Raw genomic sequence first — 17,847 nt, forward strand, 5'->3', positions numbered from 1 at the left:
CGGGGGGCAGATGGATCGCACGCCTGCCAGCTGGGGGGTGTCCCGTCCCTTTCCCTGCGGTTGCTGTCGGAGACGTGACACTGGACGGACCTTGGGCGCTGACCCAGATGGTCTGAAGTGTCCCCAGATCCTGTTCTCGGGGACACAGCAGGACCGGTGGCCTCTGGCCCGTGTTCTAAAATGACTTCCCATGGGCTGGAGGATGTCCCAGCTGCTCTGGCGGCTGACAAGCCGAGATTTACGTCCAGCCCCGACCTGAACAGTGTCTCCTGCTGGGCGTACTGGTGGCCCTGATGAGCTCTTGGCAGGAGCTGGGAGCCCCAGATCAGTGCCGAGCTCCTGGCTGCTGCTGGCGATTGGCGGGCAGCACCGTCTCCGGCTGGTGGGTGGGGCTGACGAAGTGGCGACACAGGCTGCCCTGGCTGGCAGCCTGGCGCAGTCGCTCCTTTCACATCCCCCCGCTGTAAATTCCGGGGGGGCCCTGGGCTGCCCTCTAAGGCGATCGAGCCCTGGGGACCGACCCCCTGTGCAGCTCCAGCTTGGGCCTGTCCTGCCCCAGGAGAGCCCTGCCCATGTGCCTCAAACCTCCCCTGCTGGGGCCAGCTTGATGTTTAGTCCCCACGGCCCTTTGGGTCCCAGACTGGCCAGCAGTGGGGCTAGCTGGGCCGAGAACCCTCGTGACTCATTCCACCCAACAGCAATGACTAGTGAGCTGGCTTCCCGGCCTCCCCCAGCGTGTTACTGAGCGGCCGAACCCAGGGCAAGCCTGGCCTGTGGATCAGCTGGCTCCTACGCCCGTCCCGTCCTGTCCCGTCCGCCTGCCTGGGCTTGTGATGCACGAGTGAACGTGCACCCATGGCCTGCAGCCTCTGGTGAGCAGCACCAGCATTCGCAGCGCTGAATGGCGGCAGCCTGGCACCAGAGCAGGAGATGAATCACTGACACAAAAATAAAAGCAACACGGAGCCGCATGTACCAGCACGGGGAGCTGTGCAAGGCCTCTCGGCACGGCCCCGGCTCAGCGCTGCTTTTGGGCCGAGGCTCCCCTGCAATCCTGCACTGTCTGTAACAACTGCCCGCCCCGCCGAGGGGCTCTGATTTCAGCTCAAGCCAGGCCGTAGGAACAGCTTACAGTGGGATTTGCACGTTGAGCCCATGTGGAAACTCTGATGCCCTTGGACGGTAACTAATATCCCCGGGCGGCTGCGCCGGGCTCGGCACCTGTCTCACTGTTGATTTGTTCTCCCTGAAATAGACTGGGAATCGAGATCCCCTTGCTCCAGCTGCAATGATTCCCTCGCTGGCAGGGACTCAAAGGCTCCCGCTGGCCGCCGAGCTGGGCCCGGCTTTGCTGGGTTGCCCAGGCGGGTGTTTAAGTGCCAGGAGGCAGAGACCAGAGCCTGGCTGCAGCGGGGGGTCGTGCGCAGGTCTAACTTCCTGCTCTGTCCCCAGAGCGGCCTGAGGAGCTGGGGAACCTGGCACAGCCGAGCGAGCGCCCGTTGGGCATGGACCGGTCCGGCTGCCTTGGCCTCCCCCACCCAGAGCAGGAGGCACTGAGGTCCCCTACAAATGAGTTGTTGTGGGTGCTCAACAGAGACGCCTGGGCCGGGGCTGCAGAAGTGCAGAGCCCTCCGCAGCACTGGTCTAGAAAGGGGCTCAAGCTGCAGGCCCGGAGTGAGCGGCCCCTGGGACGGTCAGCCCAGCCCCTCCTCCACCCGCACTGGTGGCGATGAATTGACAGGGAGGGACCTCACGGCATCTCTGTCTCGCTTTGGGTCCACCCCCCGCGAAGCAGCCAGGCCCAGCGTGTTTGAGCTGTAATCTGGGTGTAATGGACCATCCCTCGGGAGCCCCTGGGGTACAGCCCTGCCCAGAGGCTGGGTGCGTGGCTCGGCCCTGGCTCCTCTGGCACGCTTGGCTGGGGCTTAGTGCATGGGGCTGCGTTACCTTCCCGCTGCATGTCTGACACTGTGGGTGCGGCCACCCACCCGCTCTCTGCCCTCAATGTGTTGTGTGGCTGTGGAGCAGCTGGAATGTTCCACCCCAGACGGGGCTGCATTTCAGCGCTGGGCGAGCAGTTCCCTTGGGGTGTTGCTGTGGGATGGTTAAACTGGCCGTGTCCCACCCCAGAGGTGGCGTCTCACCAATGCCATGTGAAGTGCCCCCCCCCCTTACAAAACTGGGAGCCTGCGGGCTGAAGTGTGCTGGACTGCATCACTCGTGGCACGGCAGCGAGCCTGGGAATAATGGCCTCCTTTGATGCAGTGAGGCCTGCGATCACGGCCTGAGGCATCCTGCTGCTTGGGGCCGGCCGGGGAGCTTCGTGGGCACGGAATTTTCCATCTGAATCCTGGGCTGCTGACTCGGACTGGGCCAAGCGGCACATGGACAGTAACTCCATTGAGGCTCCCGCAGAACAGTGTGTGTGTGGGGGGGGTGACAGCAGGAGGAATAAACCAGCCCTCCCTCCCCCGCCACACGTCCGAGCCATACTGGAGCCCTTCGTCACCTTCCCTGGGCAAGGGGCATGGTGGGGGGCACGGCTGATCCTGGGCCCAGGGAGCCGTTAACGGGAAGCAGGCAGAGGAGAAAGTGAGCAAGGTGCTGGCTTTAGAAGTGGTTTAGCAGGAAGAGCAGGTGCCTAAGCAATCAGGACACCTGGGTTCTCACCCGTGAGTTGGGAAAGGCACATTGCTGGTGACAGTAAGGGGACTAGGAGTCAGCACACGGGGGTCTAGTGGGTCTGAGCAGGGGCCTGGGAACCAGGACTCCTGGGTTCTATCCCAGCTCAGGGAGGGGGGTGGAGTCTAATGGGTTAGAGCAGGCGGCCGGAAGCCAGCCAGGACTCCTGGGTTCTCTCTCTAGCTTTACAACAGATTTTCATTGTGACCTTGGTCAAGTCTCTGCCTCCATTTCCCCACTGAGCGGTGGTTGGTTGTACCCGCTCTGCCTCCCAGGCTGAAATCGCAGCTACTCAGGGAGGTTGCTGGGTGAAAGCCGGGCAGCTGTGAATAGAGACCAGGTGCTGACAGACTCCCTCCCGTCCCTGAGCCTGGGGCTGAAGCGGCTGCTGCGTGGCCCCTGGGAGCCCAGCAGGGCGAAGATGAAAGTAGAGGTGTGACGTTCCCGCCCGGCCCCTGGCATGATCCCTCCATACTGCACTGGGGTGGAAGCTGGACTCTTAGGAGAATGCCCGGGGGCCAGCCTGCCCAGATGGCCATGGAATATTTACACCCGTGCTCAGACGTCTGCTCCCCCCTTCCTGGGGGCAGGGTCCCCCCATAGGCGGGGCTTGGGGTGGTGCCCCTGCTGCCAGGCCAGTACAAAGAATTCCACAATGAAGCAAGGGCGTTTTGCACCTTTCCCGTGGAGATCTCCAAGCACGAGCCGAATCCTGCTCTCGACTACAGCAGGGTAAAGCCAGAGTGACTCCACGGGCTGCAAGGGAGTTCCTGGAGCAGCAGCTGGCCCTTGACAGCGAATTGTCCCAGCACTTCTCCGCCCGGGGGATTGTTAGTAACATGTTTTTACGCACTGTTCTGGGAGCATTCTGCAAAGGGGCCCGGTGGAAGCCCTTTGGGCCAGGGCTGTTGTGTTCTGGGTTTGTGCAGTGCCCAGCACCAGTGTGTCCTCCTAGGCGGCACTGCCATGGTCCACCAAGTCAGTCATGTACAGTGCCTAGCGCGGGGCTGGGTGCAGCCAATTATCACCATTCTACACTGGGGAGATGGAAGCATAAAGAGGGGAAGGCACTATGGTCACACAGCAAGTCCGTGGCAGAGCTGGGGATGGAACCCAGGAGTCCGGCTTTCCAGGCCTGTGCCCATTTGCTGGACTGGGCAGAAGAATAAGAATGTAAGAACGGCCGTACTGGGTCAGACCAAAGGTCCATCTAACCCAGTATCCTGTCTGCTGACAGTGGCCAATGCCAGGTGCCCTAGAGGGAGTGAACCTAACAGGTAATGATCAAGTGACCTCTCTCCTGCCAGTGTCAATCCGGAGTGACTCTTTCAGACTCAATGCGGTTACTCTGACTTTTACAGCAGTCAGTCAGGGACACAGAGATGATGTGACTTCCCTAAGGTTATGCAGCAAAACCAGGAGTTGAACCCAGGAGTCCTGGCTGCCAGAGCACTGCTCGAACCACTCAGCAGCAGCAGCACTGCCTCGCTGGCAAAACCAATGAGGGAAACGCCTCTCAGCAGCACGAACCCATGTTCAAAATCATAACCCTTAAAAACTAACGAATGAATTTATTTGGGGTCTGGTCATTTCCCTGCTGGGTTTTGAGCCCCAGGAATCACATTTTCAAGATTTTCTTTGCAACCACGTGAGCTAGAAACGTTCTCTCTTTAGGAATGGGAGCTGAGACGCTCACATAATCACCTGACTCCGGGAGGTGGGGCCTGAAGGAAAAGAGGCAATATTGCTAGGTGCACAAAGAAAGGCCAGAGTTGGCAATGCTGGCCTCTAACCTGGAGCATGGTGGGCACTGAGAGATGCCAGGGAATGGATTAGTGTGATCTTTAGCGTCTCCTGGGAGACAGCTGCGTCGGATCTGCCATAGGGTGCACAGCTCCTTTCCAAGGCTGTGGAATCTTTCTCCATCTGGGATTTTTATCCTTAATGTCCCCCTCCTCCCCGCTGTGTTTCTTTGTCACTGGCGGCTGAGATCGGTCCCTTGGGGACAGCCTTGGCATCCCGACTGGCTAAAATGGAGCATCCTGGGGAGCCACTGGGACTGGTATTCATCAGGGCTGGGGCTCTGGGGCCTGCTCTCTGCTCCAGACCAGGACCATCTCCTACTGGAGGAGGGAATGACCCTGATTGCTCGCTTCCTGGATGGGCCGGAGGGCCCTCTGCCAGCCACACTGCCTAGCAGCAGGTCCCCTGGGCCGTGCACAGGAGGTGTCTACAACAGGCGGGGGGGCGGGGGGCGTGTGGGGCTCTCTCTCTAGGCCTGGATAGTGCACTCGGGGAGGGGAGCAGTGGCCGTGAGCTAAGAGAGCGTCCCATCACCCCGTGCAAAGGACCAAGATGTTGGCTGGCGTAGCACTGAAGTGGTGTCAATTATTGCTCTTTACGTGTGTTATGGTAGCACCTGGGAGCCTCAGGCCTGGGCCAGGGCCCCATTGCGCAAGGGGCTGTACAAATCCAGAACAAAAAGCCCCCCACTTCCAATCTCCGCTCAGGCCACGGGACAGATGGGGATGTCCATGGACAGGAGGAGACAAACTGGCCGGCCCACTAGCCTGCAGGATCCCCAGTTGGCTGGTGGCCCCTAACCACTGGCAAGTCCGGGCCGAGGACAGTTGTGAGGAGAGGCTAACGGAGGAGGAGTGAGTTGTGCAGCTGTTTATGGGGAGCATAGAGGGGAGTTCCACCCAGGCCCCCGGAACGGGCTGTGTCTGACTGCAGTGCGCTCAGGCCCAGCCTCCAGCGTGCGCCTAGCAGTGGCAGTGCATGTTGGATGGATGCTCCCCGGCCCCATTTGCCACTGGCCTCCATCTTGCTGCCCTCGCATGAGCTGTAAGAACACCCAGCGATGCACAAAAGCCATCTCCTCACCCCCCATCCACCCCTTTATGTTGCAAGGGGAATAACTGGCCCATAGAACAAATGTTAATGAATCTACCAAAGGCCCGCACCAAACAACAGGAGCATTGAGATGGCCTGGAATAAACAGCCGGCCTCTCACCAGCCTGGAGACAATGGCGGGTCTGTTTCGTATTGATCGTTAATTTCCCAAACGACAATAGTCAAAGGGGATGTGACGTAGCCGCCGCGGTGGAATCCCAGTGTGTGTTTTCCAGGACTGAATGCCGGGCGTTCTTGACTGCGTGGGTTTCGGAAAACCTTGTTCACCGGGAACACAAGAGCCCCCTTGCTGGCGCTTTGCGGCCTGTCAAAGCTCCCATTGCATCTGGGCTGCGGCCCCTCCTAGGCCGGCGCCTTGTTCCACCACCCGCTCCCGCCAGCTGGGTGTTCTGCTCCATGCCGTGCGCCCCAGCGCCTCTCTGTGCCCCTGCCCGGGGCAGGAGGACCATGACCCCCTCCTCTGCCTGATGGCAAACGGGGTCGCGGCCTTAGCTCCATGGCCTGCTGGGCTCCCTCCTGCTCTGACTGTCCCTGGCCCAGGGGCTGAGGTGGCTGGCAGGTGAGGTGAGCTCTCCCACCTTCCGCTGGCCCAGCCACACAATCCCCTGGCCTCCTGAGCCTGGGGCCCCAGCGGGAGGTTGCTGGACAGGAGCTGGGTTTGCCAATGGGAGGGTGGGTCTCTCTGATGCTGGCAGAGAGCCTGGCGAGAGTGGAGGTCAAAGACACCCAAAGAGGGAAACTGAGGCACAGAGCACCAGGTCCTGAGGCAATCCTGTGGCAGCATCTCCTGCTCCTCCGGCAACGTGTCTAACGCCTGGACTGTGAGCTCCGCGGGGCGGGGCCGGACTGCTTGGCCGAACAGCGCTGCTGTGACAAATAAACACTGCAGGCGCCTTCACAGCAGCAAGGCCCTGCTCATTTCTACACCCTTCCTTGTCAGCCGGCTGGCGGGACGTCTCTGGCTGCAGCACAGAGAGAAGGGAGGAGACCTGCCATGCCCAAGGACGTGCCTTTTGCCCTGCTTTGTACGGCTGCAGAGCATCCCACTGTTAGTCCCTGTGGACTAGCCACCTCGCTCGGTGTCCGAGCCGGGGTAGAGCCCAGGGAAAGCAGGAGCAGAGCCCTGGGCTAGACTCCTGCGGGAAGGGAGCCCCTGACACAGCGACAGCTCTGACTGACGGATGCAGCCTGCAGGGCATCTGGCACCGTACCCCTCGGGCACTCAATGGGCCACAAGCTCAGCTACTGTAAATGGTGTAGCCAGTGCAGCAGGGCTGGTTTGCAACCGCTGGGGGTCCAGCCCCATTGACTCCAGTGGAGCTCCGGCTGATTGACGCCAGCTGGGGGTCCGGCCCCATTGACTCCAGTGGAGCTCTGGCTGATTTGCACCCGCTGGGGGTCTGGCCCCATTGACTCCAATGGAGCTACGGCTGATTTGCACCCGCTGGGGGTCTGGCCCCATTGACTCCAGTGGAGCTCCGGCTGATTGACGCCAGCTGGGGGTCCGGCCCCATTGACTCCAATGGAGCTCTGGCTGATTGACGCCAGCTGGGGGTCCGTCCCCATTGACTCCAGTGGAGCTGCGGCTGATTTGCACCCGCTGGGGGTCCGGCCCCATTGACTCCAGTGGAGCTCCGGCTGATTGACGCCAGCTGGGGGTCCGGCCCCATTGACTCCAGTGGAGCTCCGGCTGATTGACGCCAGCTGGGGTCCGGCCCCATTGACTCCAGTGGAGCTCCGGCTGATTGACGCCAGCTGGGGTCTGGCCCCATTTTAACTCAGCAGCATCGGCTCCTTGGCAAGATTCGATCTGGGTGGCTGCGTCTCAGTCGCTGCTGGATGTGAGTCTCTGGCAATCGCACCCCAGCTGCCTCCCTGCACTCCGGCGTTCCCCACATCCTGCCCTGCATCCATCCTTTGTCCTCAACAGCCCTGTTCCCCATCCTGCCTTGTGCCTCCTTGCACGTGGTCCCCTGGGTTCTGCCCAGCCTCCCCTTGGCCGTGCTCCGCTTCTGCCTGGCCTGTTGGGTATGTTCTCTGCCCTGGAGAGATGGTGCCTTCCTCGTGGTGCAGGGCCCTGGCCTGGCCTGTGGGCCTGAATCTGCTCTTGCTTACCCTGGCCAGACGTGCGGTGCTGCTGCACTCCCCAGCATCAGCGAGCTGGGGCTAGGGCGTGGGGCTCGTACTGGGCCGCGTGTGCTGAAAGGCTGGGGGAGCGACAAATCACCAGCCTCTGGGGCCATCCTGGGAGCATGAGTCATTGGGGCCCAGCGCAGAAACCTCCACTGAGCTAGTTCTCGCTGGCGGCTGCACGCGACCCGGCCCAGGTCAGCGCGGAGTGGGCTGTCTTCTGCAGCAAACGTGGTTATTTTCTAGTCTGTCGCCTCCAGCCCGGCACGCCCAGGAGGGGCCAGGGCATCGCCCATCTCCTTGCCCCAAAGGCAGGCACAGCTTGCTCGGCCTTTGGGCTCGCGACGCGGAGAAGCTATTTTGACATGAATGCAACTTTCCGGCTGCTGAGCACTTCAGTTTTGTGCAGTGCAGTGGGGAGGGAGAATCTGGGCTCCTAATAACCAGAGACAGGCTGGAACAAAAATGAACAGAAGGGGTTGGAAGGGCAGGGATAGAATAACAGTGAGGAACAGCCTGTGCCTTCTATTTTCTACCCGCACAGCTAGCTGGCACATGCAGCCCTGCCCGCAGGCCTTACAGGATATGCAGCTGCATGGAAATGCACATATGCAAACAGAGGAGCCCTGCACTCCTCTACGCGTATTGCTTTCACCATAGCATGCGCACATTCAGTGCATCCGTGTCTGTTGAGAGACTTACACCTGCAGTGAAACATGCAGAACGCCTGGTGTAACTCAATATCCAGGCCCTTCTGTACACCCTGCGCCATGCAGCTCTATATGCACGTGTTGGCGGTGGGCAGCATCGAACCTGCCATCTCTGAAGCTAAATGCATGAGCCTCTACAGCATGAGGGGGGAGGGATAGCTCAGTGGTTTGAGCATTGGCCTGCTAAACCCAGGGTTGTGAGTTCAATCCTTGAGGGGGCCAGTTAGGGAACTGGGGTAAAAATCTGTCTGTGGTTTGGTCCTGCTTTGAGCAGGGGGTTGGACTAGACACCTCCTGAGGTCCCTTCCAGCCCTAATCTTCTATGATTCTATGAGCAAAAAGCCTCATGGCCATTAGCTAGGGCTGTAGCAGACTCATTAATCGCTCTCTACGTGGTCTGGGTGCTACAAGCGCTGCCCCCAGGGGCGGCTCTAGCCATTTCGCTGCCCCAAGCAGGGCGGCATGCTGCGGGGGGTGCTCTGCCGGTCACCGGTCCCGCGGCTCCGGTGGACCTCCCGCAGGCGTGCCTGCGGATGCTCTACCGGAGCCGCGGGACCAGCGGACCTCCCGCAGGCACACCTGCGGGAGGTCCACCGGAGCCGCCTGCCGCCCTCCCGGCGACAGGCAGAGCGCCCCCCCCGTGGCATGCTGCCCCAAGCACGCACTTGGCCTGCTGGGGTCTGGAGCTGCCCCTGGCTGCCCCAAACAGCTGGATGCAGGGTGAAGATGCGGGCAGGGAAGCAGGCAATAGCAGGGAACAGCCCTGGGGACTGTGAAAGAGAGAGGCTGGGGGTGCCCATGGGTCAGTGGCCGAGGGCTGGAGATGGGGAGTCGAGGGCGGGCCTGTGTGGCAAGACCAAGCACTGGTGAGGGAAGGAAATGTGTAGCCGGGGGAGGGCCAGGGACCTGTGACGGGGGGTGTCCCCCACACAGGCCAGAAGGGGTTAACCTGGGCCTGAGAGGCCAGTTACCTGGGAGAGAGAGAAAGCCAGGCATGATGGATCCCAGCAAGGGAGGGGGAACTGAGGCACAGATACCGTGATGCCAGGCTGGGTGAGTGACCCTGTTACAGGCTGGGTTCTCTGCTGCCTGGCGCTTGGAGCTGGCATTGCACCCGAACGGAGTGGGTGTAAAAATGCCACCAAACTGGAATCCTCCTGTCACTCCCAGCCACTGTGGTGACTTATACTCCCCTCACGTGCCAAGCGGGCGGGTAGATCCACCACTCCCCCGCAGAGAAAGACACGTACCCGCCAGAGGAACGAGGGGTGGGCGGCGGGTTCAACTCCCGGTTCTCTCACCAGCTCCTTGGGCAGGTTACCTGGGCCTGAGCCTGCCCTGCCCACCCCCACAATGGAGGCCAGGCTCTTCCACAGACCAACCCTCTTGCAGATGCCGAGTGTTAGAAAACCGGGGGCTGGCCCTCCGGCTGTCAAGGGAATCTCACTAGTGACTTCAGTGGAGTTAAGATTTCCCCTCCGTGCCCAGTTGGCAGCCTGGGGTAAGGAAACACCCTTCGTCTGTCACGCCTCTGCAGAGGGGGGTTCTCCGGGCAGCGCCCCCATCGCTACCCTTCTCCTAACAAAGAACTGGGGCTGCCACTTCCTGAAGCTCCCGGAGCTGCTGCTCTGTTGCCGTGGGTAGGAAGCCAAGCGCGGCGGGCTGGCGATGCTCTCAAGGCGAAGAAGGACATGGCTGTTCTGCCTGCCCCAGCAACCAGCAGCTCGTGTTCCCGGGCCCTGCGTGCTTAGCCTTGAGCCCTTCTCAACACGCAGGCCTGGCTGGGCATGACCGGAACGTGCCACTGCTTGGCCTACGACAGGGCAGGAGCTTCTCTGCTCTTTCCTTTCTGAGAGCCGTGGGAAGCCTCCTGCCCAATAGCCGCTGCCCCCAAAGGAGCCGTCTCTAGGCCATTTCATCAAGGGATCTCAAAGCAGTTCACAAGCACTGTAACTAACCCTTCGAGGGGGTGTGTGTGTGTGTGTGTGTGTGATTAACCCTTTCCTACCGAGAGAGGAGGTGAGGCATGGAAGTGAAGGGCCTGCGCACGGCTGCCAACTGAGGCAGGAACCCAGGCGTCCTGATTAGGTGACTAAATAAATTCGTATTTCACACACGCTCCTTTCTACGGTGCACCGGCCCCTGCGGCCTACTGCTGTCTGCTGATGAGGGCTTTGCCTCGTGCAGGAAGGTTAAAGGCCCCACTCTGGATCGCCAGGGATGCTGTTTCCTCAGGATCCTTCGCCCGGCACCCAACTCCCAGGGGCTCCCTGGTAACTAACAATTGCATCCTCCCTAGGGGTATGTGTGAAGCTAAATCCACTGGCACTAAATCCCGTCCCAGCCTCCCTACATCACAAGGTCTGCAACAGCTGCAGGGCTCGGATTTCTGCAGCCATCTTGAAATGCTCTGAGCTGCACAGCCCTGACTCTTCCAACCTGGTTTGCACTTGCTCACTTTCCTTGGTGAGCTGCTTGTCACTCACTAATTAGGGCTGCCTGAGGCTTGCTGGGGGCGGCTCTGCCATGGCCCTGCACCTTGTGCAGCCACTCGCACTGGGGCAAAGGGTGTGACATGCTGCCAAAGCCGGAGGGGAGCGCTCCAGGTACCGGGCTGTGAGCTGTGCGAGGGACAGCCAGGCGGTGACGCAAGGTGCTCTGCCCTCATGGGGCACAAGCAGCCAAAGGCCAGGGGGGTGCTGGGGCAGGAGACCCGGGTTCTGTTCCTGACGCTGCGCTGCTGGCTGGCCTCAGACAGGTCACGTAGGGTCAGACTTTTAAAGGTATTTAGGCACTGACCCCCCCACTGAAATCAGTGTTTCCATCCCCCCTTTAAACTAGGGATTTCAGCCCTTCCTGCCTTGCGAGCCTGGCAGTGCCGTGGAGCCAGGAGCGGCTGCATTCTGGGTCTGTCCAGCACCTCGGGCCCCGGGCTCCCTCCCACCGGGCCCTACAATAATTCATGGGGACAATGCGCCTCTGCTCCTGGTGGAGGCTCTCGCTGCAGCTGTGATACTGTCTATCAGGCAGTGGGACCCCTTTGGAGTCTGGGGTGTGCTGGGCAGACGCATGTCTCACGCCCCGAGACAGGACAGCAGGTAAGGGGATGCCAGAGCCACCAGTGAACCGTAGGGGACGCTCAGGAGAAAGCTCGTGGGAAGCGGTGACGTTCCAGCGAGCTCACACCCGCCCGGCCTCCTTTGCCTGCTCCAGGGACAAGTGCTAAATAGCCACAGGCCAGAGCACCGTTAATTCAATTACCCTCCAACAGCCATGCACCAGGCCGGGCCTGGCACTGCCCCTGAGCCAGCGCGTTCCACGCAGGGCTACTCAGCAATGCCATGATTGCTGCTGACGATATATTTAGCCTTGACCTGGCTATAAATTAAATTGTAAACCGCGACTTTAACAAATAAAGCAGCTGCAGGGCAGAGCGAGGGAGAGGAGTCAGGGAGCCCGCTGCTCCTGGGCATAAGAGGTGGACGAGTGTCCTTTTTCCGTACATGCTGTTCTGGAAAAAAGACCTGCTCCCACCCTGAGCCAGAAAGACTGGCATTACAGGGCTATGCATGGAGATTTGCTCAATCTCACATAAATCAGGAGCTGCTTGGATCCTCTTGCACCAAAAATGCACAGGCCTCAAGCTGAAGGAGAATCCCTATGTGCTGGTAGCAGTACAGGCCTTATGACATACATCAGGGTAGCCTGACTCCATCCAGACAATGGTTGCCAGTTCATTGCACTGTTACCTCTGAAATGGGCTCTACATGTGGAACTGACACTTTCTGCCTGTGACCCAATCAACCCCCCCTCCCTTCACCTTTCTGTAGGTCCTATAGTCGTGAATTGCTCACTTGCCTAGAAGCCATGAGCAGCCCTTGCAGTGAGCTAGGGCAGGGAGACAGGCCGCCTTATCCAGGGCTCGATTTGTACTGGAAGGGGTTCTGGGGCTCAGCCCTGACCTTGTCGTGCTGCTCGGGTCGCTGAGGGGTACCTGGGCAGCCCTGCGGGAACTCGCTGGGGCTGGGTCTCGGGTGGCCCCTGGGGAATGACCTGAATCTTGCTGACCTCACCCTGCAGTAAAAATAGCCCCATGCTGGCGGGATGCTGCAGAGCCCAGGCCCAGCTGGGCCATGCTCCAGGAGAGCCAGGTCCAGATCTGAAATAGACCCGACCGGCCTGGTGAGAAGGGCGGCTGCAGGGTCGTGCGAGCCAAAACCTGCTTTCTTAGGCGAGTGCAAAATAGGAGGTCCAGGGGGGTGTTTTCTGCATTGAACTAAAATCATGTCTGTCCCCACACAGACCCTGTGTCTGTCTGTCTGTCCCCAACTCCCCACACAGACCCTGTGTCTGGCTGGCTGTCTGTCCCCGACTCCCCACACAGACCCTGTGTCTGTCTGTCTGTCCCCGGCTCCCCACACAGACCCTGTGTCTGTCTGTCCCCAGCTCCCCACACAGACCCTGTGTCTGTCTGTCTGTCTGTCCCCGACTCCCCACACAGACCCTGTGTCTGTCTGTCTGTCCCCGGCTCCCCACACAGACCCTGTGTCTGTCTGTCTGTCCCCAGCTCCCCACACAGACCCTCTGTCTGTCCCCGGCTCCCCACACAGACCCTGTGTCTGTCTGTCTGTCTGTCCCCAGCTCCCCACACAGACCCTGTGTCTGTCTGTCTGTCCCCGACTCCCCACACAGACCCTGTGTCTGTCTGTCTGTCTGTCCCCGACTCCCCACACAGACCCTGTGTCTGTCTGTCTGTCTGTCCCTGACTCCCCACACAGACCCTGTGTCTGTCTGTCTGTTCCAGTATCTGTCTAGCCCATGTGTGCCTCTGTGTCTGTCTGTCGGTCCCCACACATACCCTGTGTCTGTCCCCACACGTGCCCCGTGTCCGTCTGTCTCTCCGTCCCCATGAGCACCTCGCTAGCTAAGCACATACACCGAGCACCAAAGCACAGAGCTTCTGTTTGGACTCGCAGGTTCCCACCCGGAGCTGGGGGTGGCCAGGCAGCAGGGCTGTCCTGTCCTCCACCAAGCGTGAGGAGAGTCTCTCCTTGTCCCGGGGCAGCGAAAAGCCCCAAAGCAAGTGACTGATGGGTGGGAAGCAGACTTGGTTTGAAATCGTTTGTTTGGGTTTAATGAGCTCAGGTGGCACCAGCCAAGTGCTGGGGAACTGGGATTTGTAGAAATACTCGGGGCTGAGTCTGTCCTGCCCTGGGCCTTGTGTCGTCACTGCCACCCATGCCAAGGGAGCGTGGGACGCATGCCAACGGCTGTGTCAGGCAGGGGTGAATCGGGTGTCACTGTGCTTTGGCTTGGGGAGTCTCCCTGTGCCCGCTGGGGGGGGCCCATGCAGGGCAAAGCCTGCCTGCATGGCCTGCACCCAGGGGTGCTCTCCTGCCCGGGGAGGCTATGCTGTGCTCTCACTCGTTTGTAGGTGGGACCCAGGAGCAGAGGCAATCCCCACCTGGCCTATTGTAACCAGCTCTGCCCCTGGAGGGCGCCGGCGTGTCGGAACCAGCAGGGGCAGCTAAGTCACTAGTGTGAAAGGAGAGGAACTCCTACTTGCTGGGCTGAATCCAGAGTCACCCCCGATCGCGCCGGGGTCAGGGCCAGATTCTGATCTCAGCTAGACCCAGTGCAATCCAGAATAACTGCATTGAATCCAGTGCATCTGGGAGCAGGCTGTGCCCGCCCTGCTCTGGCAAAACCCATTGCTCAGCCACCCCTGCTATGGGCCCCGCATGGGCAGCTGCTGTTTACCCTCAGCTCTACTGTCTGCCTCTGGGGATGGGTTCATGAGCCCTCTCTCCCCTCACCGCCCAGCTCAGGCCTTGGCATGCTCTGCCCTGTACACCTGAATCCGAGCGCTGCTTTTCCCCGGCCAGGCTGGGGGAGCAGAGTGCTGCTGCAGCTCCCCTGAAATCAGCGGGGTTTGTGTGCCGGATCAGCCCTTGCTGGCGTTTCACTCGCACCAGCTTGCTGCCCGCCTCTGGCTGGGCCCTTTAGTATCCGTGACCGGGGCCTGGCTCCAGCAGGAGCCGGGCAGGCCCCGGGCTGCTGGCGGCAAGGTGGGCAGGGCAGGATCTAGCACCATGCAGCGTTTGCAAGGCCTCACGTCCAAGCCCTGCAGCATCTGGCCAGTGGCTGAGCAGCCCCCGCTCGCTGGCCCCAAGGTAGCAAAGAGATTCAGCCCCCACTGATGCCCAGGTGTTTAAGCACCAATTGGGCTGGGGGGACTGAGTGGATCGCAGCCCTGGGGCCCAGTACAGGCTGTGGGGTGGGGGCTCAGCACTCCCTCGCCCCTCTGTTTCTCCAGGATTCGATTTGTAGGGGAGGGAGTGTGGGAAATTGGCCCTTGTTCCCCCCACGTGATCTGCCCGCGGTGTGAAATATCAGCTCTCCGTGTCTGCATCTGCACAGCTGCACTCACTAGCATTGTTCTTTCTCCTTCCACTCTCTGCGTTGCAACCGGCTAGTCACCACGGGCTGTCCCCAGTCAGTCGTGGCTTGTGACTCACCCTGTGCCCCCGAGGGCCTGATCCTGCACCTGCAGCTCATGGCCACTGAGGCGGGGCTGGGGCCTTGGCTTGCAGCCCAGGGTCGGTGGTAGCCAGGGACTGGCTGCATTTCGAGCGTCCTAACAGAGGCAGGTCATGTTAAAATGATGCAATCAGCAGTTTGGTATTTTGGTCCGTGCTCCTGACACTATAATCAATCACCGTGCTGCTTCCCTGGGCACCAGGGCTCCAGGCTATGGCAGGCATGCGTGAGGCCAGGACAGCTGTAGCCTGGGTTGGTACCTTTGGAAAATACTTTCAGAAGCAAATATGAGCCGCTCTTATCCAGCCCGGCTGCAACCTGCCAAATGTCTCAATACAGCATGAGAGAGACGTTTTCCTTCTGCCTCCTTAAAGCCCCGGGAGTTGGGAAACGACGCCGGCGCCTGTGCTCTGCTGCTTGGGATCTGGATTGTGTCTCCTGGGAGCAGGGCTGCACCTGGCACAGGGTAACGATGTTCCCAGACAGAGCCCTGCTGCGCAAGGTGCTGCCCAGACCATGCTGAGAGCCGCTAGGCCCCGCAGAACTCGCGCCCCAAAGGGCTGGAGAAAAGGACTCAGACCCATTTTACAAGCCCACGGCACACAGGGAGTCTGTGGTAGAGATGGGAATCGAACTGAGACCGTCACCTCCAGGGCTTTTGCTGCCAGACCTTCTCCAGCGTGTGTGACTGTCGCCCCCCAGTGGCGGCCGCCCAGGGAGGGTGGGAACTCTAACACCGGATGGTGATAGTCAAGGATCAGGGCCCATTGTGCCAACCAGTAACACAAGCAGGACGCTTGGGATGTAGGGGCTGGGTTGTGCCCAGGGAGCTGGCGTCAGGGGATCTGCGTTCTAGGCCCAGCGCTGACAACCTCTCTCATTCTGTGACCTTAGCCGACTCTTTTAAAGTCGCTATGTGCCTCGGTATCCCCATCTCTAAAACGGGGCTAATACGGATCCACCTCACAGGGAGTAATCAGCTACCCACTTGTGACGGGGGCGTGCGAGGTGGGGTCGTAAAACCGCTCACTAGTTTTATCGTGACAGGGAGGGTCGTGCAACAATGGCAAATAGGGCAGGCTGGAAAATTGCCCAAGGGAGACGGGTGGGTAAATGCACTAACGCTGCTGTGGTGGTGATGGGGGCGAGCGAGTCCAGATCTCTGCCTTCAGTGAGCCACCAGCAAAGCACCTCGGCCCCCTCGCTGGCAGCTCCCTGCTGGGGGGCCTGTCCCGGCCTCTCCTCCAGCCCAGCCCAGGGCAGGGCCTGTCCCCTTCCCAGCCAGGGCAGTGCGCCCTGCGGCGACGGCCCCCGAATTCCTTCGGCCTTGGCAGCCCCCCAGTGAAATCCATCCCCGGGCACTTGTCAAACCCGGGCTCTCCTCACCCCAGGGCTATTTATACAGGCCAGCATTCTTCCAGGGGCGCTCAGCAGCGCGCGGGCCAACAGCCTGTCAGCTTCCAACCCCCAGCCCTGCCTCTGCGCCGCCCCCGGCCTGGGCAGCGCCCTCTGTAAATGGCTGGGTGGGGTGCGGGGGGAACCAGGCCATAGGGCTGCATGGTCTGAGGGGAGCGCACCCCCGCCAGTGTCTAACCGCCGGGTGCTGAGCTCATTGGCTTTGAGCGCTTGCGCCTGCCAGGGGCTGGCGGAGCAGGACGCCTGGTCATTGTCAGCGTCCCTGCTCCGGGCGCAGCCGTAGTGAACGGAAAGAGGGGCCTGTGCTGAGGCTGCTGCTGGCCACCGCCAGACCCTGGGGCTCTCCCTAGGTCCCCAGCTCACTGAGGCCCCTTTGCCATTGCTCTGCGCCTTGTGCCGTTAGCTGGGCCTGTGCAAAGTGCCAGCAACTCACACCCACTCGGCACTAGTGTAAATAATCCAGGGGCGCAGCAGGGCAGCAGACTCAGGGTCCCCGAACGCCTGGCGTGGACTGTGCCGCATTGGGAAGGACAGCTGGCCACACTGCCCCTGCAGGGGCCCCGTCTCCGATCCTACAGGCGCCCCCATCCCACGGGGCCCCAGGCTGCTCGCTGACCCCTAGGGAGCTGTGTCCAAAGCTCGCTCATACATACTCCAGCCAAGTTCTTCCTCCCTGCAACTATAAGAACCGAACCCTGCAAGCAACCGCCCTTTAAAACTGGCTCCTTCCACTGAACGATCTTAACGCGCTTGAGAAATACCACCCAGTTAGTCCCTGCCCCGTGGGGAAACTGAGGCACACGGAGCAGTGAAACAATTTGCCATAGGTCCTACAAGTCCCTGGTCGAGGCAAAAAGAGAATGTGGGTCTCCTGGCTCCAGTTCTCCCTGTGCTAACCAGTGGACCCCACTCCCAGAACTGGGGCTAGAACCCAGGAGTCCTGACTCCCGTGGGGTGCTTTATTCACAGAATCAACCTTCCTCCTCAGTGTAAAAAATAAAAATAAGTAACTCTGATGTAATGACACAGCAGCATGGGAGGAAGGGCGCGTCTGGGGCTCTCACCCATCCCCGACATCCCTTCCCTGGATCACACCCTAAGACAGAGCTTCCCGGCGGGATGGGAGGGTTCCCAGCGGAATGACCTCACCGACGGGCAGCCCAGAGCTCAGCACTAGGAATAGCCCATTCAGGCACCACGTATAAATAGCCTGGCAAGACAGTGACGGCATAAGCCCTTGCTGGTGCTATCTGCCCAGCAGAGCCAGGGAGAGTTGACACCCAGTTTGAGGAGGACCAGGGAGAATATTTGACACGCTACCAGGGCTGTCCCGGCTCAGACGCACAGCGACTCCGGACCTGCACTGTGCTAGCGGGAGAGAGAATGGGCTCAGCAAAGGCCTCACCCCAGGCAAAGCTCCTGCTGGTTTCAGTAGGATTCTTGCTTGAGTGAG

Source organism: Mauremys reevesii, linkage group 25 (genome assembly GCF_016161935.1).
Source record: "Mauremys reevesii isolate NIE-2019 linkage group 25, ASM1616193v1, whole genome shotgun sequence".
Lineage (NCBI taxonomy): Eukaryota > Metazoa > Chordata > Testudines > Geoemydidae > Mauremys > Mauremys reevesii.